Genomic DNA, 26,843 nt, shown 5'->3' with positions numbered 1-26,843 from the left:
TCCTGAGAGCTGAACCAGGATGGAATGCGGAGGAGGTGGCCCTGCCCTCTGCTGCTGCTGCTGCTGCTACCATGCTGGCAAGCTGAGACAGAGCAGAGGAGCTCTGGTAAGACTGAACTGAAAGCTGCCTTAAATGCTCTAACCCAAGAGAAGTGAAGGTCTCCAAGGAAAATCCCACGAAGGCTCGGGCTCGGGGTTGGAATTTCCGCAAAGTAAGAACAAAAATCCTGACTGCCATACTTAAATCTGCTGCCTTAGAAAAATGAAAGACACTAACCAGTGCCACAAAAAACTGAAATGAAGGAACTGTGGCCTGAGGATTTTCTGTTTTCTTCTTAGACTTTTATTGAAGAAAAAGAGGAATTTAATTTAATGTAAGCATATATATGTATGTAAATAAACCTTTGTAAATATTTTCCCGTTCCCCCAATACTGAATAGTTGTGTTTTGTCTGAAAACTCTCCACATGAGGTGAGGAAGATATCAAGTTCACGCCATCACTAAACCCTCTCACAGGGGCAAATTGTGGGAGGCGGCTTGAACTTAGAAATTGGATTCTTGGGAGTTTCAAACCACCACACCTACATAACCATGAACTCAGATCTAAGAGCAAAATGAAGGAAAGGAATCTAGGAGTCATTAGTGATGTTTCTCTGAAGTTATCAGCGCACTGAAAAATAATGGGTGAAATAAGCCAATAAAATGCTGAAAATTATTTAGGAATAATTTTGAGAATGTAGTGTCATCTTGACCCTGTAGAAACCTCTAATTATTGTTTCTCTGCAGCCTGCTGTTTGCCTCAGATTTGCTGCATAAATTTAAAGCAACAGCTGTTTTATAATAAATAATGAACCATGTCCATGTTAAGTTCTTTAGGCTGACTCCACAAATGAAATAATAAGTTCAAAATTCATATTCATCACAGCAGTAAAATGAATGTGAGCTCTCAAACATTTAGCCAATCTGAAGAATGCTTCTACTGCTTCCTTTAAAGTAACTTCCTTATTAATACTACACAGTTTTACATAAAAAAATAAGGAGGGGAGGTGAAATTGTCATATTTTTGGTAATGGATATTTTAACTAATATAAAACTGCAAGTATTACAGTATAAGATGGCTTCAGGGAAAAATAACTGTGACTTGATATAACATGCCCAAAGAAATAATTTCTATTAGTAAAATGATGAAGTCAAATATCGTAACTGCTATCCAATTTTCTGAAATATCTAAAATGTCATTTAAGGAAAGAACTACTGCGATAAGTGAGATGACTGGTAATATTCTGAGAAGAAAGAGATAAAACCCTGTGCATAGGGAAAAAGACCATCAAAAATAGTGCATAAGTTATTACCAGAAGAAAGAAGTGAAAAAGGGACTCTCACTAACAATCAATATAATAAATAACATTCATTACTTTTATGTTACAGTCATCTTATTACTATTTCATTTTACACAGATTTCTAGAGATAAATGTTAAAATTATTGTATAAAATGGATGACACGGAGACAGATTTGAAGAGGAAAAAGATATACGATACATACACGCACAAAAATATATATATACACACACAAACTTATATATCACATTCATACTGAAATATTTTATGGGAAATTTTTTTTAAATTTGCATCCAGAAGTTAGAGCACTTCCCCCCCCAAACTAAATATTTCTCATATCATTTAATATCATCTCAACCTGACACTGACATTACCTTTATCATATTCCAGCACACCACTTATGTAACAGTCCCATACTATTTAAAGAACACAAGAGTATCTAAACAGACAGACTCCTGAAAAGATTTGCAAACACTCTAAAATTGTATTTATTTTCTGTACTTTCATATAAATGCATCTGTAGAGAATGAGGGCACAAATTACCAAAACTAGTTGAGTTCTAAACTTTACCATTAATATATTATATCCCTTTCGTTATTGTTTTCTAAATAGTCTTAATCGACACCAGAACCTGCCTTCTCATTCTATGAGTAATAATTTACTTCAGTTTCTCCATGTGACAAAAGTTATTGTTGCACAATCTGTGGTAATCCAAGTCAACTAAAAACTACCAAGAAATTTTCCCCTATCCTTATACTCAAAGAATCCTTCAAAAATTCTAGTGGACTGTATCCACAGCTTATTTTACAAATGCTACACTTTTCCCCCCTGATTTATTTTTTTTCATCATGCAAAGTTCTAAAGAATACCATTTAAAATCTCTTACTCTAATAGTCATAGATTTCTGTAAGCAGATTCCCTGAACTTTGCTGTTTCCCACCTCAGTTCTTGGTGGGGGTTAGAACTCCCTTGCTGGAATTTCATTCCTTGGAATTTGTGAGAATTAATGATAATGACTATCAAAGCTGAAATTGAAAGTTGACCAGCCTTTGGGACAGTGAAGAATGTTTATTTCTTCATGGGTGCAATAATTAGCAGCACAGCGAATTCTTTTTTAGAATCACAAGACTCAATTTCTTGCCCAGAGCTACATGCAGGAATGAATATGAATATTAGGTTGTGCTGATGGCCATTATTTACCTATATATGCTAGTTCTTCACATGTGCCTCTGTGTAGTGTTTTGCACAGCATAATTTGTCTTTTATATTTGGAAAGTCAAGAGTTCTCTCTCACTCAGAAAAGGAAAGCTCAGTCAAGCTGGAGAGTGATGGACAATGCTCTCTCACCTAACTCCCAGCTCCTTCTCTGGTTAGGAAAGGATATTCGCAGTTCACTTTACAATCTTCTAAATGCACTTTATTCATGAAGTATCCCTCTGTCACGAAACTATTTTTCAGGGCTTTTAATTCCTTCTTTTTTTCTCCCAATTAATTTTAAAAATACACTTCCTACTGCCTACCAGCATTACTGAAGCTTGGCTACATTCTTAGGGGGATGTGAAGAGACTGTAAATTAGCCTGTTCTTTCACTACTCTTTATTCACTGAGTCAGTGCCAGAGCACTATGTATTCTGCCAGCAAGAGTGGCTAGAATTCTAGGCTGTAGAATCCACATGAGACAAAAAAAAAAAAAAAGAGGCCTCTCAAGAAAATAACTTAGGCTGTTCCCAGAGCTGGAGAGACAATGAAAAGCAGACCACTTGAGAAGAGTCATGGCTTAGATATCCAACTGGGCTCCTCAGTAGAAAGAGAATAAAAAAAAATTCAGCTATAAAAAAGATCATAAAACATTTAATAAAAATATAATATAAAAAAAATGAAAAATAATTCATTGCTCTTTCTCAAGTAATATAGCACAATATAACAGGATCCCCTACAAGAAGAATATTGGCAGTAATATTTCAGTTCTACTACCCTGATCAACTGCACATTACATAGTCTCCTAAACTATTGATAATTCTTTTCAATATCACTAACTGCAAGTATCTACAGAAAAGAAGTTGCACAAATCCAGTTTTATTTGTTCTTAACACAATTGTGGAGATAGATTTGCAATTCTAAGCACAAAAAAATTACCAAATAATTCTTCCGCAGTGGTGCTCATTTGCATAATTAAAAGCTGGCAACTCTTCATTCAGTGTTCATTTCCTTTACCTACTTGTAATATTCAGTTTTCCCAGCGTACATAATTAAAAAGGCAAATTTACAACTTATAAATAAATAATACTAATCATCATCTAGTGTAAAATAAATCTATTACTACTGAATTTTCTGTTCTTTTGCACTGCAGTTAGCTGCATCCCCATCTACATAGAAGCACCAAGAATAGTTCTGAGGGGAGTTTAGAAGGTGAAGGGTATATATTTTCCTGTTATCCATGACACAAATGCAAAGTAGTTCTGCTCCCGATTTGTGCTAATCAACTAGTGTAAGTACACTGAACAACATGTACAATGTACAATGTACAAGCAGACAACCACATGATTACCCGGACCTTTTCAGTATCTCTCCTAAGGAAAAATCTCTCTTCAAAAAGAGACAGAATGCATTCCAGACCCCTCCACACACAAAAAACCACCAAATGTAGTCCCATCTAGCTCAGCAGTGCAATTCAGTCATTTCAATGAGTTCTCAGATTGGCAGCCTATTTATTGAAAGTTTTCTCTATTACGGTAACAAAAGATAAGCACCTTGACATGATATCAGGAGAAAATTCTTTACAGAGAGAGTAATCAGGCATTGGAATGGGCTGCCCAGAGAGGTGGTGGATTCACCATCCCTGGAGATTTTTAAACGCAGATTGGACGTGGCACTGAGTGCTATGATCTAGTAAATGGACTGGATTTGGACCAAGGGTTGGACTCGATGATCTCGGAGGTCTTTTCCAACCCAATCGATCGATTCTATGATTCTATTCTATAAATCAGTTTCAAGTTGGGATGTACTGCCCTCTGGAAGTCACTCACTGTCCAGTGACAAAATATGAACCATAGAGAGAAACTAAGCTTCTATCAGCACATCATTCTGTGACAAATGACTGAAATTGTTGTAGTAATGAAGTAGAATACTGGAACAAACCAAAACAGCAGAAAAAAGGCATTAGTAGCCCTAATATACCTCCAAACGTGTTTCGTAAAAAAGAGTTTCCCGAGTACTGAAGGAAAATACAAACATAATTTGTACTAAAATATATGTTTACATTTAAGTATACTATATGCATAATATATTGTACAGAGCAAATGTATAGAAACAATATATAGATTATAGGAATAAATGAGTAAAAAACACTGCAATGTGGTTATGACTTTGAATTCATATTTAGAAACTTACCACCTGATTTTCATTTGAATAATATCTCAGATCTTTAAATTTCCATCCTTTACAAACCTTTTATAGAGGGATAAAGTAACTTAAGGTAAAGCGAAAAGGCAAGGTTGCTTTCCCATCACCGTCCCACTTCCTTGCAGCCATCATAATTGCAGGCTTTGAGACTCACTGACAGCAACACCAGAATAGGTTCCCATGGGCTCTTACAAGTCTGGGTATTTTGTTTGGTTTTTGTTGTTTGGTTTTTTTTTCCTAAACCTATCTAAATCTACTTATTTTCACACTTTTCTAGGAATCTCTAAAGAATAGATGGTCACAACCCTCTAAAACTTTATCAAATGGTCTTTCTCAGATTTTTGTAACTGACATCTTCCTACCATGAGTATCTTTTGCTTTCCCTCCAACTGTATTGCATTCTGAGTATTCCTCCTTCTATGTTTCATTTTTTTTCACTCTATACAAACTTTTAAACTCCTGCTTTAAGTTTTCAATTTTATTATTTGCAGCTCTCATTGACTGAAGGTGTCTTGCAGCTGTGACTCATTCAAACATATTTTGAAAACATGCTCATTTTGAATCACCAATCAGTCAACCCAATATTAATTGAACACTGAAGGCTTTTGGCACCCTGACTACATGGTAAGTTTTCCTGTTTTGAGGGATGTGACCTTATCAGTTTCTTAACAATGGCAACATGATTAAAATCAATAAGTCTTCTTCTAGTAAATGTGTACTTGGTGGAAATTGACATTTTTTTAGCAGGTCAGGAGTTTTACTTTCCAAAACCAGAAGAAAGCCCACAGAAATGCAGCACTGTAATTCACCAACAGAAATGTGTCAACTGCTGCAGCTCAAAGGGTGGGGAAAAGGAAAAAAAAGGAAAAAAGGAAAAAAAATCAATTCTAGACAAGGCATTTTACTAGTAAAAGCATCCTAAAGCACATCAGCAAATGAAACTTAAAAACAGAGGTTTATCCAAAAGTCTTTCTATTAACTTCTGCAAGATTTTCGTTAGACACCTGAATAGAAGCCAAAATGCTGAGGTTTTCCTGATAAGATGACAAATACTTGGTTCCTAGATTTTGAGCAATGACAACAGAATTATATTACTGCAACTGAAAAAAAGCAGGGATGAGCTGTAATTTGTTAGTCTGCTGTTATGGAGTCTCCTTGTCTCATCTTTGTAGAGCTAAAGAATAATGCCTGAACATAAGAAAACTAAATAGAAAACTAAATCAAAACCAGATACCCTTCATTGTAAGCTACATATATACTGTTGATCAAATAAAAGAATGAGAATCATAAAATGAAATATGATTCATAGGAGTCAGACTGAAAGTTGTTATATGTACTACATTTTCCATAATCTTTTCTATAGACGTTTCATGATTCTTTCCTTGTGTACATGATGTCATGACCTAGAACTCAATTCAGAATATAATTTTAAAATCGTGTAACTATTTTATAATTTCCTCCCTTAGGTAAAGGTGGAGGAAAGGTGGAATTGATCGGGGAAATATAAACTGCAATCTGCTTTCTAGGTGCAAGCAATCAGATCTTATATTTCTTGCCTAAGCAAAGTGAACAGAAAGTTTTTCTAGTCCAGGAAATTAATATTTATATATATACATATACATACGTGTTAATATACAAAGAAATAAGCATAAATTTAATTTAAAAACCTCTATTACGTAAGCTAAAGTCTTCATGAACATAACTGAAAAAAATCATAAGCGTCTTGTCTGAAATGAGATTGAAAGCATAAAATCATTAATTATGATACAGAAGAGACAAAGTATTTAAGAAATAGCAGCATGACATATCTATTAAAATGGTAAAAGGATATTAATCTCAGAAGTTATTGCAAAGGTGTTTGACACTTTCCTGTAGAGTGAAATTTAAAAGTTTTAATGGGCATTGATACTATTAAGGAAACTGTGTGAGAAACTTCAGAACATTAATATAGATTCTGAATAATTCTGATAATTCAGACAGGAAAGACTGACAATTCTGAAAGGACAGGGTCAAAAAAGCCTAAAGTTTGCATAAATAAAAGAGCAAATTAGCACAAGAGATGAGCAGATTACACTGACATTAATGAGACAAAATTGTGGGAAAGCAGCTGTCAGAGTAATCATGAAATCATTAAAGTGTAATATAACATAAATACATAATTTGTTACAACAAGCAGCTGATATTTTATTCTGATGAGATTTAATTCATCATTTATAAACTTAATTAAACTTACATACATTTTGGCTCTCCCACAGCTACATATTCAGCAGCAGGTCCAAAGGAAATGCTGCAGTCCCACAAAAACTTAGAAATGCAGCTCGTGTTACTATCCTACATCATGCTAGCAGTGAACAGCCCCAGATTATCCATTACCCATGCCTTGGGTCCAGCTCGAGGCGCCTTCCTCTCCCTCTCACTAAAGGGGACACAGCAGGTAAACCTTGGCTTTGATTTCCAAGGTCAGTGGGAAAACTATTTGCATTACAGCACCTAACTGGAGGGCAGACGTGTCACATATGACATTGTCATTAAAAGAAAAGCCAGTATATTCCAATAGTTGATCCACTGATTTCACAACTAGTACTAATCATACTTACAGCACCTATACCGAGCACAAATTTCCCTTCTGCTTTTCATGTTCACTTGCTAAAGAATGAACAAACAGTAGGCTGAATTCACACTCTGATAAACAAAACTCCTGTCAGACATTTACAGACAGGCTATTCTAGCAACCCCAGAAATAAACTTAGAACCACAGAAACAAATTATCAAATAATATTTATAATTTCCCTAACTTATCACTTACGAATTTCTATGGGTAATGCAGAAAGGATATGAAGTATCCCAATTCTGTGTAAGAATTATTCTCTTTCTTTCTTTTGACAATGAAAGTCTATATTCAAAGTACCGTAAACGTCTGACGTGGTATTCAGAAACAGAATTTTATCTGTTTTATTCAGCCTGTGATTAGGCTATTCCTTTCTTAAATCAAAGTTCTCATAAAGAACAGATATGGAACAAAGAAAAAACATGTTATAAACTATATTGCATGTTAGGAAATAAAAGGGTCAGACACTATATTTTGGACTAGACTAACAAAACACCAAATTACACAAAACTGCTTCATCTGAAGCCTCCTCTAAGATTAAAACTTTGAAAAAAACTGTATATAAATACAAGGTCGGAAATAGGTGTCACAACTGACAGAACTGAAAGGAAAGCTTAAAATTCACAAAATCATATTAAAATTGATTATTTAATATCAGTCCTTAGTTACTGAGGCAAGTATGAAGCATAAGTAAGAATATGATTATAAGAGATTTGCTTCCACACACAACGTTCAACAACCTTCATTAATCATACCCACAAATATTATTGTTTGCATATTCTTCCTCACTAACAAAAAAGCTTTAAAATTTAAAAAATTAATAAGATAGGTTACCTCTGAAACTTATATCATAAAAAACTAAAACTACAACACCCTAATGAAGACTCTGCCATTTTTTTGACCACAAATGCCCTTACTTCACTTTGTCCTTATCTAGCACCCCAAATGTTAGGTTTTCTGATTACAGAATTCAGCTCCAGATATTACCTCAAGTCACACTTGCAATGAGCTGAACATTAAATCCCACACAGAAAATTTTAAGTCAAATCCTGGATTAATTTTTTCTTCACTTGAGTTATATCAGAGTGAAAGTTCACAAGTAGAAGTAAATAGTAAATCATGAAAATGAGGTTTCTGATGGTAAATCATAGAAGCAGAGCTAATCAGTAATAAGTATCAGCAACCTAAGTAATTTTAAAATTGGTATATGGGGTATAAACCAGGAATATTCTTCAAACTTAAGCACACATGCTATCAAAAATAAAGTTGATTGTATGGTAGCAATCATGTCAGAAATTATTTACTGGTAACTCCTGTGTTTTGTATAAGAATGATATGAGATTCACAGTATGGCTAGTAATTCAGCAGAAAAATCTGGTGGAAGACATTCACAAGGTATATTAGAATAACAAAAAAATAATAATTATCAGTTCAAATACGTCAACATTTCCTGTATTGTCCTCATTCAAATATAAAAAATATAAAAGAAATGACCTGCTTTTTCTGTTTGTTTATTTGTTTGCTTTTTCTATGTGAATCTGTGAATCCTACTGAATCTATTCTCAGAATCCTGCACGTTTTCCACAAATCCTTAGTTTTTCCTCTTGGCTCTTCCAAGAAATTCTGTATAACTCATGCTCTAACTAATTTCACATATCACAGTTATGTTCAACCTCCCAGATTTAACTTTAACTCAGTAACTTGAGCCTCAAAACCATTAATTTGAAATTCAATACTTTCATGGTGGTACAGATTGTTTTCAAAATTGTGTTACGTTTCTTCATCAAATCCTTATTGATTCGAAGCTCTTCCACTGCAGCCCCAGTAACACCTTGTAGAGCTTCCAGCCAGGAAACAAAGTTATGAGGAAAGATGGAAGCTGGCAACACTTTCTGCTGCCTCACATCTTTGTTTTAAACACGAACAGCTGTTTAAGAAACTGCTCAGAATTATAGCTTCTCCCAGACTTCTACAAGAACCTCTAACATAGAGTGTTAAGATTTTTTTAAATGCTTAGTTCCAGCTGCTCTCAGGTTTCATTAAAGGCTGGCTAAAATCTCGCACTTAATAGCACTAGCCCTTGAGCATTTAAGAACCTCCTACCAGAAGATTCGAGTACATATTCAGGGTCCAGTACAGCAAAAAGCTTCAAATTAACCTCTGCAATAAGTACATGGCAACACTTCTAATAAAAAAGCTTTTGAATCCTCTGATAAACCAGGTAGTTCAAAAAAAAAAGAAAAAACCCAACCAACCAAAGGAAAAAACCCACACACCCCCACAAAATTCCCTGAAAATCCACTTCAATATGGAAAAATATGTCATTTACTCTATCAATAAGGAATCAAATATTTCTTTTATTAAACTGTGCTATTGTCAATAGCAATACATAGCAAATAATTCTCATCCAAAGCTTTCCAAAGCAGCATATTTTTCAACCCTACTATGCAGTTCTGATATGCCTTGGAGTGACAAAATGAATCAGAACTCATATCCTGACTGCACACAAACCTCAGCATTTCTCATTATTTTTTCAGTGGTTTTTTTTGCAGGGTTTGTTTGTATGTTTGTTTTTTTCTGAATGCATTGAGGAAGCCATCATCAGACAGGACATGTTTTCTAAATCGTCCTGAAAAAAAGGAACCATCTTCATAAAAAGAAACCATAAGTCACAGACCAGACTAGGTGTTATTAGGTGAAAGACCCAGACCAGTATATTGTACTGGCAGAAAAACAATCACAGAAACATCCAACAGCACATTGGATATCCAAGAGATTCTAAGAAGTTTAGTGCACAGATTATGTTTCTAAGGATGTCTATTTACATACACTTCTTCCTTCACCCCCATGGTTTACATAGGAACTCAGCTTCTATCAGCTTTCAGCTGGCATCATTCTCAGTACATGCTAGAACTCCAGTAATGCAATGAATATGGCCATTAGAAATGTAAAACATTTCTATATGTGTAATAGTAACATGTCTGAACTGGGCAAGTGAATAGAGTTTATATTGCCCAAAGACACATCCACTCATTTACCGTGTACAGAGATCCAGTACTGACATACTAAACCAGAAACTAAAATATAGTTTGTCTTCTCTTGTTGACATATCTCAATCTAGAGAAGTAAACTACACTGAAAAATGCAAGTTACAATCAGAGATACCATTTTCACACACTAGATCCTGCCATGGGCACTGGCAGGAGTATATTCTGCCTCCCAGTCATACCACATCAAAAACAGGGATCATAACTGCAACAAAAAAAAAATCCTATAGCAAAAATCAAGTCTACAATTCATACATAGCAACTTTCTTAAGCCTCTCTCCATGTCTCTGAGCTGGCTGGTAAAGGTCCATACATCAAAAGCATTAGTACGAGCCTCTCGCAAAATGCTAGTCCTTCAGTCCCTCCAGCTGGTTTTGTACAACCACTGTGTACAGTTGATAACCTCTATTCAGAATTCACACAGAGGCAAAAATGCTATACATACATAATAAATAAATGCAACTCCAAAGTAAGTTTGTGTAGCCAAAGATGACATTTCTTCAGGAAATACTTTTATGGGTTTTTGTCACAATATTACAGCAAAAATTACTTGTGAATGTTTATGCAGGAGTCCAGAAGACAGAGAATAAAAAATTTCTATATACATTCTCCCTCGCCGAGGCAGAATTGCAGATCATAGATGAATCATTGCCTTGTCTCAAATCCTTTCCATCATCACAAACAACAAAGCACAACTATTTTGCCTACTTGTTGAATTTTTGTTTCTTATGTATGCATATAGAAAGACATCAAAGGACACTTGACAGTATGCATTCTAGAGAAACAAAAATGAGAAAAGCCCAACAACCAAAAAACATAATTCCTGCCTAAGGGTCATAAAGGCTATTTTCAAAGCTTTCTGCAGACAGACCTGATTGGTAGCAACTTATGTTAAAGCTAAAAAAGGACAGTTTAATTTTTCATTGCACACTACTTGGCTGAAATCAAGCACCATCTCAGTAACATTACAAGCTATATTAATTAGTTTTTTGTTTTGTTCGGGTAACATAGGCTCTTTCCTGAAGTATACTTCAAAATTCTTAACAGTTCTATTGTGAGAGTGCTTACTCTCTAGAAATCTAAATTCCAATGTGAAAATTAATTGCTCTCCTACTTTTGAAATTGAAGTGGCAATCTCTGTCAAGCTCTACCATTCTGAAATCCAGAAAATAAGAAACCTAGGCAAATTATATAGAATTTAATAAGAGCACAGAAATACTTCACTTACAAATTAATCAAAAAAATGTACCCAGAGTACCATTTATATAATTTGGAAAACTTAACAGGTATTTTGTTTCATTGATAGTTAAAAGTAGTCCTTTCTTATTCAATTACAATTCACACATTTTCCAAAAGCCCTACATAAATCTAAAACAAGCAACAAAAAAGGTAACCTCGACCTGTGCGACAACAGGTAAAGAAATCAACTGCAGTTAAAGACAGTTAAAGACAGTTAAAGAAAGTGTTATCCAAAAATACAGAATAAGTTTCATTTTAATTGAGAGTATACTTTTTAAAATTCTGTAGTTAAAGAAGGTTCAATAATTGCTTAGAAAAGACAGTGTGTGAAAAGATTATAAATGTTATTTTACATTCAATTTTGCCCAAAATTAGAGACATGGGCTAAGTCAAAGTCAGTCTTTTAATTCATTGGCAATCATAAAGAACTTAAACTTTTTAGAGTAAATAAAAAATTCACAAAATTCTAAGACAGGATGAGACAGATAATTTTTCTCTGTTCACTTATTATGTGTTCCATAAGTTACAAAGAAAAACTATTTCTAAGTGTACTCCCCTCCCTTACTATTCTAGTAAGTTGGGTATTTCAGTACTAACTATTGATAATGATACCTGGGCCTTCAGAAGTGTTACTATTTGAGGCTGAAATTTTATAATTGTTTCTCATTTACAATATATTGGCATAAAAAGAGATAAGTTCTGAGACTAATTTTCGTGGGTACAGTTTTCAGCTGTTATTACTCATATCAAAAACCAGCTATTCACACAGCAGCTGTCACAAATAAACACAAGAGTAATTTGTTACTGTGAATGGTTTAGAAGTGGGAAAAAAAAAGTTCTTGATCCTAATAATTTCAAACTGTTGACCATACTGCCATTCTCAAATTTAGAAAATAACTAACAAAATCACAAGAAATGAGAATTTTCCTAAAAATAAATTGATATTAACAATTTGAAACTTTAAAAAAAAAAGTAAGATTCAAGAAGATACTGTGGAAATTGGTTCAGTGGGGGTCACATAGCAACAAAAGGGGTATGACACAGTATATTAACTGAATTAGTTTTCTTTTTATTTCCACATATCTAAGTTTTTTTCTATTTGCTAAAAACAAAAACCAAACAATAAACAAAAACTAAACAACAAAAAAACTCCAAGCTGGAACATCTAATCCTTGGTATTATTTCTCCCTTCCATTTAACTTTTCCATATATTTTGAATTTTTTCTTTTAACATTAACATTAAATTTATAAAAAATAATTTTCTATGTATAGAAATCCAAACGCAAAATTTTCAGAATTTTGAGAGTATCACAACAAACATGGAAAAAAAGTATTGCGTAAGAGAGAAAGAAAAAAAAAAGAAAAGAAACTCCAAATATATTCCTAATTTTTACAAATAAGTTTTATGATATAAATAAACTCGTTCTGACAGACTACTAGTCAGGAAATTAGCTCACAATTTTCAAAAGCCTTTTTATAACAATAGTTACAAAGTGATAGCTAAATAAAATAAATGTTTTGCATAAAAAGATTTCTGAATTCCGATTCCTGAAAAAATAAAAAAAGTTTAACAACTTTTTTTTTTTTTGAGAGTCCAGGTTACTAACTTAAAAAAAAAAAAAAAAGCCATATTTCAGAGATATCAGATTTAAAAAAACTCTAAAAAATCCTTGCCAGTGGTTAGGTGAACATTTTAAATTCAGTAACAGTAAGAGTAGATTTCATCACATAACATTAGTTTTATTGGAGCTTTAAAATCAGTGACTGTTTAAATGAAAAGGCTATCAGAAGCTGCCAGACTAGTACTAATGAGCAAAAAGGTAATAAGGTAAGGTTAAATAAATGAGCTTGAGGACATAAAATATATTTGCACCTTTTTTCTTTTTTTCAATTTTCCTTTTGGAAAATGTTTTTACTGGATATATTCCTGTTCATAGCTTCAGCACTGCTCATGCAAAGACTTGCAGAGTTGGAGAGCTGAGTCTTTATTCTGACAGGACTAATAGTTTGAAAAATATTCCTTTTTCATTATATCACTAAACTATTTCAACAAAATAGCATTTGGAACACCTGAAAGCCATCATCTTTCTTCAAATTACTGCATTCTGAAACCTCACTTTTTCTGCTGTTGAGCCAAATATTAATGCAAGTTCATTGCTTAAGTATTTTTTAGATCATAGTGCTAAATTTATTACTTTTAATATTATTAAGAAGTATTCCATCAAATTTTGCAATAATAAATATCATCCAATTGCAAATTATTTTAAAAGGTCCTGAATACTTTTATCTAATTAAAATGTATGCAAATATGCAAAACTACTTGCATGTTTTCCAGATGTACTTGCAGTCCAGACAAAACTCAAGAGGTTAGTTGAATAATCTTAAACATACCTTCACTTCAGTCTTTCAGTTTTGCCATTCAGAAAAATATTTACCCCCTTTAAAAAAAGCTAGAAAATCTACTTAGAATCTGCTAGCTAAGATTTGCAGCATTATTTATAGAATCATCCAGATGAAAGATACTACTATTATAGTGAACCCAGGACTGTTTCCAACACAAACTGGAATAAGAGAATTGGATAAATGTATGAAAGCTTAAAATTATACAAACCATGGAATCCTTTTATGCTGATTTTCAGTGACGGATGCATCTAAATACAGACAAATAATGTATATGGTAGTCTGTAAATATCAAACTGACAAAGTGATTAAAGATTATTTTGGATTTTTATAGTATTTTCATAGATTTCTATAAGGTACTCTTTGATGTAGCTTTAGGAATAGAGACAAAATTTACAGCATTTGTTTTCACCAATTGACTTGCAGTCTGCCTACAAAAAGATTCAAAAAAGAAAACTGCATTCAGTGAAAATTTTTATTGGAGGTGAGAAACAGTAAATATGACTATTAAATCAAATAAGTGAAAAGATGATTTAATTTTCTTATAAAGTCTTATTCTGTGAGAGAATGTGGACTTATGTCACCATATTACTATTATGCCAACATGGAGAGGGGGACAAAACAGCCATCAAAACCTTCCTGTACACCCTGAACCCAAGATTAGCAGGCCCTCTTGTTATCTGTTTGGTATTTGTCATCTGTGTGAATAGTATTGGTCCTAACTATGAAATTCAGTTTATTCCATTTTCACAATGAATGACTAAAACCGTAAAGTATATATTAAATAATGCTTCCAGTTTGTACAGACCTGAATAACACACTGACTGATGCTCAAGGTATGTCTCCCCAACACACACCTCCATCATTTAAATGAAGCAAAATACATTGCTTGTGAGACTTGAATTCTATCGCAAATTTATTAGTCTAATTTCAGTTTCTCCCTTTCATATTTCATATTTACAAATTCCAAGACTTTATTTCACTCAGTGCATTGTTTAAAAGGAAGGCATTTTTATTCCTATTTTCTACGTCTTAGCCACTTTGCACCTTTTCCTTTTTGTAAGCAGGAATATACTTTATAAAATTCTGCTATTTTCAGTCACCTAAAGGGGTTTAATAGTATGACAAGTGTTTAATTCCTTGTTCCACAAAACCAGTAGGAATTGCAATAGGGTGAAGAAGCACCATATTTTACCACTCACAAACTTGTGACTAGAATTGAAAAAGCACTTGTACTGGATGGAAATGTATCCAGTAGCTTTCTCTATATATATCTATCTACCCATTAAGGCAATTACTAGATTTTCAAAGCAGAAAACATCTTTCACTTCCATGGACCTTGGTGTCTTACACATGTTCCCAACCATCTATTACTGCTCTTTACAAGAACAAACTATTTCTAGTCCAATCTTAGTGGTCGAAAATTGATGTCCATTATTATCTTGACTAAAACTGTCTGAAAGTACACTTATAGCAGTGACAAACAAAATCTGTATATTCTGAAGAACTTGCAAGCTGACAACAACCAAAAAAGACACAATTTACTGGGATACATAAGTATTCAATTACTTATCATTATTTCACGTGTTTTGGAAAAATAAATAACTTTTAAACCAAGAACTAGTATTGGAATGAACCAAAAGAGGATTCTGTATGTCAGAAAAATAATTTAAAAAAATAGTCAAGCAAAACAAAACCCTCACAAACTGAATTTGAAGCATCCAAGTGGTTTTACTGGAATGTGAAGGTGGAAGACAAACTGAATAGTACGGAAAAGTATACAGATTGATGACTAGATGAAATTGAACAGTATTTCACCTTGAATGTATTTACTGCACAATTAAATGTGCAGTAAAAGCAGAAAAAGGGTAGTGGGTAGGGAAATTTGTGGATTGATTAAAAATTAATTATTTACTGTGAAAAGAAAGGTAGCAGTCTGTTGCTACATGGTAGAAAGGACAACATAACTCATGGGTGAAATCATGACTGTTAATGAGGCTGTTAAAGCAACAGAAGACAAGGTGGAATTTTTGTTAAAAATTTGTGGGGAGAAGAGATGGGTGAAAGAACATTAATGGAGCAGAATTTAGAAGTGTTTAGTCTGCAGGGCAGAGATACATGGTGACATTCTGAATAGCTTTATTACTGTAGTTCCTTGTTGCTCTCCACACTACTTATATAAGACTCTTAGACTTTAAAAAAAGAACCTTGACTTACATAGCATCTATTGCTGGGACACAAAACTCTCCCAAACTTCACCTGAAAAGGACATTTATATCCCACCAAAAGCTGCAGCAGCCTGTTACTTTAGCCAAGGAGACTTTTTCCAAACAGGTTTAAGAAACCGTAGTTGCACCTTTACTAACACACATTAACATGAGCAAGTGAAGTTTGGTCATACTAAGAATTTCAATGCCTCTAAATTTAGAGTAACTTGAAATCAATTCAGTTAAAATGCTTCTATTTAAAGATAAAGCTTCCACTTTTATAATCACTTGTTCCTTGAGATAAATGCTGTCCCTGTCCCAATTTCATCCTCACGGAAACTGCAAACGTTTTTTGGTTTTCTTTTTGACTTTTTTTTTCTTTTTGAGGCTCTGAGAGTTTCATTTATATATTGAAAATCAAAGGAAAGTACAGGTTCAACACTGCCCCAGCCTTTTGTCTTGCCCTAATCTAGTCATCTCTCCCTCAAATTCTGCCCTCCCTAGAACTAGTACAAAATACTTGCTGATACACGTTTTGAAGTATTGCAGTTGCTTTCTAGGAAAATCTGTTGTGTTATGGCTGTTTTAGCTACTCCTTCATTGTGTCCACCTGAAGAGCAGCAAAGTGGATTCATGCAACCTGCCTGCCTTCTCATTTCAGCATATCCCATCTTGGCATTCATCCTAATGACAGTATTCTTAAAAACTTTGTTAGTTTCTATTTCTGTAGAAGTGTAAATCACTATGTTTTAACATGAATCTTAATTAAGGTATTGGAGGATTAGGAAACTTCTAAAATGCAGTGCATAATTTGAACCAGTTCAAGGCAATTTATATACCAAGTGCCGCTCTGAAATTATAAGCATGATTTTAATAAAATGACCACTCTAATGTATGAAATTCAGAGTGGGAACATAAACATATTCATTAGCCTTGAGAGACATGCATTTTCTTACTTTTTTGGGGTTTTAATTAGTAACATAAATTTTCATAGAAAACTTGCAATGGAAGATTAGAGTAAGAATACTGGAAATATAAATTACCTGCTACTGTAAAACCATGAAAATGTAAATGTGAATTTAAAAATAAAAAAGGCTTAGTAATTTAACAAATGAGTAACATTTCTATCATTACCTGTCATGCAACAGCATGCTGGATCAAGGCTAGTTAAAGGTGGGGACAAAACAATGTTAGAAAATAATTTAGAAAATAATCAAAGCCAAAAAATAAAATTTAAAAAAATTTTCAAAAAGTGAAATGAGGCCTGTTCAACAGAAGATCAGAAGCTATACCAGATTGAGAAAGAAAATGTCTATACAGAAATTAACTGAGGTATTCCCAAATTTCTATTTCTATTTCTTCAATAGCGTCACTACTAATTAATAAAGACATTAGATTTCCAGAAATCAGTCCCAAATGACCCACTATTTCCATTTCAGTGAGCCAGAATCTCCTCTGGGAAGTCCTTCTCCAAGGAACCACGCTCACAAGATTTCCATGCTATCATTTCATAAAATATGATACTTCACTGTCTACTGGTAAATATTCTAATCTGTAGGTAATTCATAATAGCACAAATCATGAAAATGTATTTGTTCTTCTATCTTATTTGGAGGCAAGGGAAGTACCTTAGATGTGGTTCTCTATCTCTTCAGCAGTCCCGAGTGAACATACTATACCTTTGCTGCAACGACCACAGTCAGCTCTCCCCTTGCAATCCACGCAAACATAATTCTGTTCACGTTTCACTGTCTCCTCCAAGATTACAGCTCAATTTTCTTTTCCATCTGTAAATACCAATTGCTGCATAAATCCTGTTTAAAATTGGCTTAAAATAATTTTATTGTCAATTTACAATTTCAGACTGAAAGAAAAGTAAACACATAGATGACTAAACAACCACAATTTTCACTAGAATGCACTTAAAAGTAGACTGAAAAAGCAAAGATACAGTTTTGAAAGAAGAGGGAAAAATGAAAATGAAAATGAAAAAGAGCATGTAAAAGGTTTTCCTTTTATTTATGTTTCCTTTTTCTTTAATCCAACTCCATTACAAAGATTCAAAATCCTAGCAGAAGAGATTTTGTCTTCTGATAAGTTAAAGATGAAACAATCTGTTGTAGATATCCATTTCTTCATTTGTACCATGGTAATAGGTCATAATCTCAAATATCATCACACTGCAACTAGGCCAGGCTATAGATGAACCTAAAACAGCTGCTACCATTCTCTCTGTGCCACCAATTAGCTCAGATCAAATCAAACTCACAAATATTCTAGTTCTGGTTTGTGGGTAAACTTGCATTTTGGGATACCATAATTAGGATTCTTTTTGGACAAGCTGACTAAAAAAAGCCTTATGCTACGTTGTAGCAGTGTGCTGTAATACAGTCAGCTTTTCTCTTTAATTTCATGTCTAAATATATACCTTAAAATAAGGTCATCTCATTGATATTTCTCATTTCTGTTTTTCCTCACAGAGTTGGGCTATGTGTCTTCAAGATGTGTTATTCTGCAGAGAAACTAGCATCTTCTTTTTGTAGTATATCAACACTAAAAGAAAAAAAAACCTCCAACTTACTTTCTAACTAAATGAAACGTGCCTTTTATTCAATAGAAAGTATTATTACATCTATTGACGGTCATGCCAGATAAAAAAATAATGCTCTCAGATAAGAGTTTTCATCTACCAGTGTATCAGTTGGGCAAAAGATACTTTCACAAAACATCAGATATACTGAATTTTATACACCAACTCTTCAGACATCAGCCCTCTTTGTGGTATCAGTGAAGTTATAGATGAAGATTCATTTTACTCACTTTAGTGTGGGTAAAGAGTACTAACCATACTGACAATCCTACCCACAAGTGAAAGCAGGATTAATTGTCACTTGATCTATGTTATAGTCAAGTTATGTTTCAAGAGTTCTCAATATATATTCTTAGATTACTGCAGAGACGCAACCAGGACTCAACCAGGCACCCTATTTACTCCCCATTACTGAACAGAAACTACTTTGCACATCTTAATAACATTGACTAGATTTTAGCTTCTTTTCTGCCTTATTTATGTTCTCAAATAATGAATGCCCCCTGATAAGCATGCAGATGTAGATCAGCTTCTCAATATAGACAGCAAGGAAGGCAGGGTGGCTCCACAGCAAAAAAAATAAAACAAATCTGTACTGAAAAGATCCAACATTGCATTTCATGTCTTTTTAGTGCCAAATGTAATAGGAACTACTAATCTATAATTAATATGGAAAATATTAATCTAACTAGTAATGCAGCTGCAACATACTCTGATGGGAGGAAGGGGCACAATCAACCTGAAAATGTGTTTATATACATTTTGATGAAAAATAAGCCTGTATTCCCCAAAGACAGTCCAACACTGGAATTTTGTAGGACTATAGTCTGCTAATTAAGTTTTCCTATTCCTGAAGCAGTATCAGAGGCAAGCCTAAAAAATATTGCCTTGAAAGTTTGATACACATTTGAGCTGTCATTATTGAAGTTATGCTACACTTCAGAGCCCTTCATTTTGATTAGTGACTTTCAAAAAAAAAAATCAGGTTAAACGCTACTCACATCTGACTCTTTTTTTATCTACAACTTACACCTTTTTCTAAATGTCTCTGCTTAATCTAATAAACTTTTTAAATGGGTATTTTATTTGAAAGATAATTAATTAGCAAAGCTGGGTACTCCAAAAATACACAAAAAGACTGCTTTATAAATAATAAAAAGATTCTCAGCTGGTTGAAGGGACTGGGAATACCAAATTAAGGCAAAATGAATATGGCTTGATAAAAAGCTGCACAGCACTGCCTGCAACCCAAGAAATCAGTGTATGTTATTGACACCTTAAATAACAAGGATGGAAACAAAAGCCTGTTTTGGATTTGCAGGGTAAAATGCACGTATTACCAATGTGCCTCTCTGAAAGTGTGATTTATTTTTCTTTACTGCTTTTATTTGATTGTACTCATTATGTTAATCAGGATTTGCATTTAAAAACATTTCTTTCTCTGTATCCTCAGATCTAGATTATTACACATAAATTTAGTGCTCATCTGCTAAGTACTAGAGACAAGCTTCTTGTCACCTAAAGTGAGGAAGCAATTACCTGTATTCCATAAGGTGAAATTTACTGTGCAACTTCTAACATGGCATTTTAAAACAACAGAGGGATATGGTTTAATAGGCAATTCACTTCTGTTTATATTAAGCAAAAAAAATATCCAAATTTCTTTTGGTTCATTGCATGTATTTTCCCCTGTAGTGTGTATTAAAGAGGACCTATAAAAAATTTCTATGCCAATGCACACAGAATTTTTACTACAGGATAGCAACATCTTTTGAACCCAAACGCATACTTAAAATGTAGGAATACAGTAATATCCTTTAAATATTTTAAATCACAGTGAATAAGAAATACTCCCTTTACCATGTTTAAAATAACAAAAGTAAATCTGTAAAAATTAGAAACAACACCTGACAGGAAAGGTAAAGAGTGCTGAAAACATATTCATTTTGACCTCACACAGTAATTGATGCATACTGGCATATATCTGGAGCTTGATACCCCATGACTGAATCAGCAGCAATGACACCTGCTCTTGCGTTAGTTTTTCTTGCCTCCTGATCATTTGCCAAATTCTGTGTGAGTCCTCATCTATCTACGAACAATTACATATTCCCAAGACTAAGTGTTCTTTGGCTTTCTTTATGGATCCCTATTCAATTTAAGTTTTACCTGCTGTTTCTTTGCCTTTCAACTTAACATTAGGGAAAATACATGTGGTTTATCAAAATATTTAGGTACAGCTTTGGTTTCAGGAAATTAAAATTTATTTAAGGAATTCCAAGTATTACCTGAACACTACTACCTATTCTACTGTCACAGAACTTGGAAAGTCTAGTCAGAGTACAAGGCTTGGCTGTAGCAGATGCAAGACAAACACAGGCTCAAATAGTTTCTCTGTTCAAGCATACACCATGACTTAAGAAAGAACCCCAGGGAAGTGAGCTCCCAAATAAGCACTTATATGCTTTTATTCAGATACCATATCCATAATCCACAAACCTGTGCCTTTTGAAGAACAAACAGATTCTGTATTTTCCATTAGTCGCTCTACTTGACAGATATTTTGTACCTATTTTCATCTGGCATTCTTACTTGCTATTCTGAATTGATCTAGAGTGAAATACATTGCAGTAGGCTTTGATGAAAACCAAGGTTATATGGCATTCAAAATTATCTTCCATCATGCTCTGGGCCAAATTTCATCTGAAGCAGGCAACACTCCAGCAACTCCACTTCATTTGTCACTCATCAGAATAGAGGATAAAATTTGACCTTCAGAGGTCACTTCCAAGCACATTAACAGTCCATAGTTTCATTACAAATACTAAAAGAAATTACAATTTACCATGGAATCCAATGCAGACAGAAGTGCTTACAGATTTCTTAGCAAATTCTGCTTTCTTTTTGCAGGCATGGGAAATCTATTCCATGGATAGAAGTCTCTCCAAAGTGCAACAAAAAACTTCAAACAAATCAACCAACCTAAACTAAAGACCTATACATAAAATATTCCAAGGTCTCCTATAACTACTATGATATCTGATGAATGTTATGAATGGTTATATATGAACATTTGGTATGACAAGCCCCTGTCTTGGAGAACAGCACTTTACACAGATCAAGGTAGCAAGACAATTCCCTTCATTTTGTGACAAACATGCTATTTGGACTTCATACACTCCCCTAAAGGAAATAAGAAACTTTCTTACCTTACCTGCCACCCCAATGATTCTATACCATTCTACTAACAGAATTTGTCCTCATGGATAAGAGTGTGGGTTAAACAAGCCCCTGTCCTTCCACCTACACTGCCAGCAAATTGCAGCAGAAGTTAGAATGGCAACATAGTTAAATGTTACTAGAAATTTGTTTACTGGTCAAATTAAAAACATTAAAAAAAAACAAACTGAAAAAAACCCCAAAACAAACACCGTCATCATAGCTACCTTTTCTTTGTCTAAATCCCAGACTGAAATCTGTGCTGCTTCCTTATTCTATTTGAAAATATTTGAACTAAATGGCATAAACAATCCCGAGATGACTGGAATGTAAAATCATCCTTTTCTTGTACCTTGACTATCATGGAACTTAAAATCACCCTTTTCTTGTATCCTATCAGGCCCAAAATCCCGTGGATCCTGAAGAGGTAATCTAGCTGAAAATGCCACATTTTTATGTATTTACTATTAGAATTCCCCATCTGCAGCTTTCTTGGAACCCAATCTGCGTGCTGCGGAGGTAGAATGGTGAGGACTACCTGAATGTAGTTGGGGCATGGGACTAGATGCTGCAAACTATTTTTCTGGTCTGTGTAACTTCAGTTTAATAGATAAAAGAAGCTGCTTCTAAAAGTGGTCTCAGTTACACTACAATTCATACTCATTTTGTCTAAAACTAAATAATGCTTGATTCATAATCTTTCATAAATACTTGTTTGACAGACCAGTTGTATACTAAGATCACATTTTCCATAAAGGATGAAATTGCAGCTACGCAAAAATGCTGACCATGTGGGAAAGGAGGGCCTTCAAAGGTTGGCTGCTCCATAGTAATCACATATACCCCTAAGAAGTCTTATTACAAATTAGCTAGACTCAGTTTTTCTTTCATACAGGCATTCATGCTAGTACGGATTTAAACTGGTCATTTAGCCACAGCTGAACTCACATTACAGAATTGTGTCAAACAAAAAATGTAACTTGACAGAGCTTTGACAATGCTTTGAATTGTATTTAGCAGTTTACATTATGGAATAGCATCAATGAAGAACTTGGCTTTCACCTACTGACATATTCTTCAACATAAAACTGAAAAAAATGCCTGTGATGTTAAAAATTGACACCGATGATGCTGGGGACTTCCAGAAACATGGCAAGACAGACAAGATAAATTTGAGGCCTGGAGGTGCTATTACTTCATGAAAATGATGCTCTGTCTCTCTGCAACTGAAAACAACACAAAGAGGAATAAAAGTAGAAGCAGAAAAAGTGAAGAAACTATGTCTGTCACCCCTAAAGCACATCTACAACCAGCCTATGATACACAAGTTGGAAAAGCATGTGTCAGTTGCTTTACTTTTAGATCTCGTATCAATGAAAATAGACTGCAGACAGAAAAGCATTATAAGTGGGAAGATATGAGAGAAGGCCTAGTGGAATAGCTAACATGTTACAAAAAAAAACCCAAACCAAACGAAACAGACAAAACAGAACAGATCCCAAACCACCCAAGGAGCAGCTGCTCTTAGGACTTTGATTCATATAGAGGGCATTTATTACACCTGAGAGAGCAGTTGATAATTTACTTGTCTTTCTTTTATTCCCAGAATTTCTGCAATGACACCTGAAATTTCTTCAGGCCATCTGCCCTCTCTTTGCCTGGTGTAGTCCTACAGAACAGCCATAGTGGGTCAATAAATTTAACTTGTCCTTGGCATGGACGTATTACTATGTTGGGAAAATGTGCTATTGGAAGACACATTCAGAGTATTACAAGGTACCACAGGTCAGTCAGCCCTATCATGCTTCCAATATGTGCAAGAGCACAGTGTAATGGACACAAACCCCTTCATTAAATGACAGAATCTTTTAATAAGCACATAGGATGTCTACGTCTCATGCTTGTTAGGTCTCAAAACACTTGTATTATAGGCATATGCTTAACAATGAAATGCTTTTATTTATTTGTTTTTTAAAGAAAAATGATGTTTTGCTCCTGCTAAGAAGCATATTCCCAACTGATAGAAAATATTAAAGTGATACCCCACCCATCTTAAACATTGTACCTTGCTAGCCTGCTGGAAGAGCTCTTGCTCTGTCCTGGATCTGTTTTTTAAAACACTCCTTGAGAGTTAAGAACTTTATCCTGTGACATACAAAATCAAAACAAGGCTCAAGCACTTAATTTTAGGAGATCTATGGCTAAAGACGGATGTGATTCCTTCCTATGTTAAAGCAAGGTCCAAACCTTCCAAGAAATAGTCCTGAGCTCAGACCACAACTGACCTTGAAAAAGGGCATTCCTAACCTCTCTTCAGGAATCTAAAAATCACACACATATACATACATGGGGACAAAATTGACAGCTTTAGCAGCAGGAAACACTTTCACCTTTATCAGCAGAATAAAGTGGAGAAGGAAAGGGAATTGTAGAGATCCCAAAAGACTGCTACCTACTCTTTTCACTTATGGTGTGTAATCTTCAAAATTAGAGTGAAGAGCACACTCTTTGACCTGAAAAGCTTAAAGCATACTTATAAAGATGACACCACTTGGCTTTGTGGCCCCTTATCTCAACAGCTCGAGACCCCCACTAATTTATATAAATAAATGCATTCCAACACATGATGACAAAAAATAATCACTCAGCATTCATTACGGAAACTTTCAAATTATTACAAGAGATGAGAATAAAAATTCCCAACAAGACTCAAGCGCAAAGTTCTAACCTTTTGTTTAATTAAGTATAAATATGTATAATTATGAGAACGCTATCAAACATGCCAAGGAAACCTCTATTTTTCTGCAATGAAAGATTACAAAACTAGATGATTCACAGTTATATTTCTTACTTTCAAATATTATGAAGCAAAAAAGGATAGAAAGAGATGTCTGTCTGAAAATCTACTGCTGGATATTGCATCCACTTTTAAATTATCTGGCTCCTGAAATAACATTTGATATTAAAAAAAAATCATTTTGTTCTACTGTTGTCTTGATAAAGGGCAATTCCCATATTTCTTTTTAAACTAAAGTAACTAACATGCTTTCCCATTTCATAAGCTGAAAAATGCTATTGCCTGCTCAGAGACAGACAGGCAGAATTCAATAGAATCTGGCCATAGTAATTTAGATGCAATTCCTGTCTTCCTTTTCTCACCTGAACAACTGTACTGTACCTAATAAAATAGGTCTTATATTTGAATGCACATGATGAATTAGAATCCTAGTTCTCATCATCTATTCAATCTCTTCACTCTAAAGAAACTTCATTGTAATTTTAGCTGCATTATCAGGCAGTTTAACTACAGATTTGCCAGTTTGAATTTTCCGTGTCTGAAAATAATATCATTCCCTCAATCGGAAAGCATTTCAAACATTGTATGCCAAGTTCCCTACCCTAAAGACATGAAGCATCCTTCTGAGTCTGAAGTGTAAGGAACTTCAGCCCCTTTTCTTTTTAGGTTCTTAAAAATCTTGGTCATATTTGCATCTTTCCTTGGGATATTTTCAAGGGTTTTTTTCTCCTCATTTTTGTAAAAAGAAAGTAGAAACAGAGGTGTGTTCTGAGGAATACTGCCCAGAGGCTTAACAAAAAATGTGTCATTAGAATCACAGGTCATTGGGACAAAAGGAAACACCAAGACAGTACTCATAGGATGAGTATTTTGTAGGCTGAGACTCTTGCTTTTGCTTAGAGCAGCTGAGAAAGTCTCGCTACACAGAAAATTATGAACAGATTTGTATGAGTTTTGTTGTGAAAAGAGACTTTACAACGGAGAAATGTGCAGTGAACCATAGATTCTTTTTATTTCTATTTTGTCCCGACAAGTCTGCACAGCATTCTATAAGTAATCTTTTCTTAGTCTTAGGCTCCCTTATGTTACAAGTATACAGAATTAGGAAGAACAATGTTTCTAGCCATTTCCTCAGACAAATGAAAGCAAAAAGAAATCCTTAAATGCAATGTTCTTCAACACTGGAAAGACCACACAAAAATGGCTATCTGTCCTTTAGACTATGGAAAGGTTGAAAGACCTTTTATGTAATACATTCAAAACTCTCAAGAAAGGTATCTTTCACTGTATGAGAAAGTCACTACAGCTCCTTTCCTTTTTCTTTTTCTTTTGAAGTTATTATTAAACAAATATGACACAGATCTTCCCTATGATCAAGGAACTGTTAAACCAATAGGCCTATTAACCTTGCTCTAAAAAAATAATGTTGTGGGGAAAAAAAATGTTTTCTCAACTTTTACCAGAAAAGTCATATTAATAGGTATGGCTGTTGTGGCAATAGTAAGGATAACTTTGGCAGGTTCCAAGTTGAGCAAATTTATTGACTTTGCTAAGATGAGAATGAATAAAACTCTGTAGAATCTGATCCTATCTCTTCCCAGGAATACCATCAGTACAGCTTTGACAAACACAGACAACTTTGATTGGTACATGAACTCACTTTCTGCGAGGAACTAGCATAGTTATAGCTTCAAAACATAATAAAAGAACTAACTCACAAGTGGAAAAATCAAGCTAAAATTTAAACTAATGACTTTAGAAGGTCTCAATGACTGACGTATTTGTTTGCTATTCTTTTTTGTGGGCCCTTAGTTACTCATTTTTACTAAAAAGTAATTAACTAAGAACAATAGAATGGTTTTTAGCCCACTAAGTTATTTTCAGGGGAATACATTAGTTATAATTAGATCTAATGAAATCTCTAAGAGCGCTGGGTTTAATTGCAGAAATTATTCTATTGCCTGTGACTCATATTTACTACAGTATCAGAATGCAT

At 34.1% G+C, this 26,843-nt stretch overlaps 1 protein-coding gene and 1 long non-coding RNA gene across 2 annotated transcripts in view; one reads left to right on the top strand and one right to left on the bottom strand.

Moving 5' to 3' along the window:
- SGCZ (sarcoglycan zeta) overlaps positions 1 to 26,843 on the bottom strand; it is a 435,251-nt gene that overhangs the window by 212,557 nt on the left and 195,851 nt on the right. The gene's annotated exons all lie outside the window — the stretch shown is intronic.
- On the top strand, positions 337 to 22,682 carry LOC120322671. Its single transcript, XR_005562501.1, has 3 exons — positions 337 to 374; positions 5,232 to 5,364; positions 21,742 to 22,682. It is a non-coding gene; the product is annotated as an uncharacterized LOC120322671 (long non-coding RNA).

The sequence above is a fragment of the Pipra filicauda genome, unplaced genomic scaffold, assembly GCF_003945595.2.
Source record: "Pipra filicauda isolate LSUMZ 115617 unplaced genomic scaffold, ASM394559v2 scaffold140_size2443280_pilon, whole genome shotgun sequence".
Classification (NCBI taxonomy): Eukaryota; Metazoa; Chordata; class Aves; order Passeriformes; family Pipridae; genus Pipra; species Pipra filicauda.
Note: the sequence above shows the minus strand (reverse complement) of the source record. Positions and strands in the feature narration are given on the sequence as shown.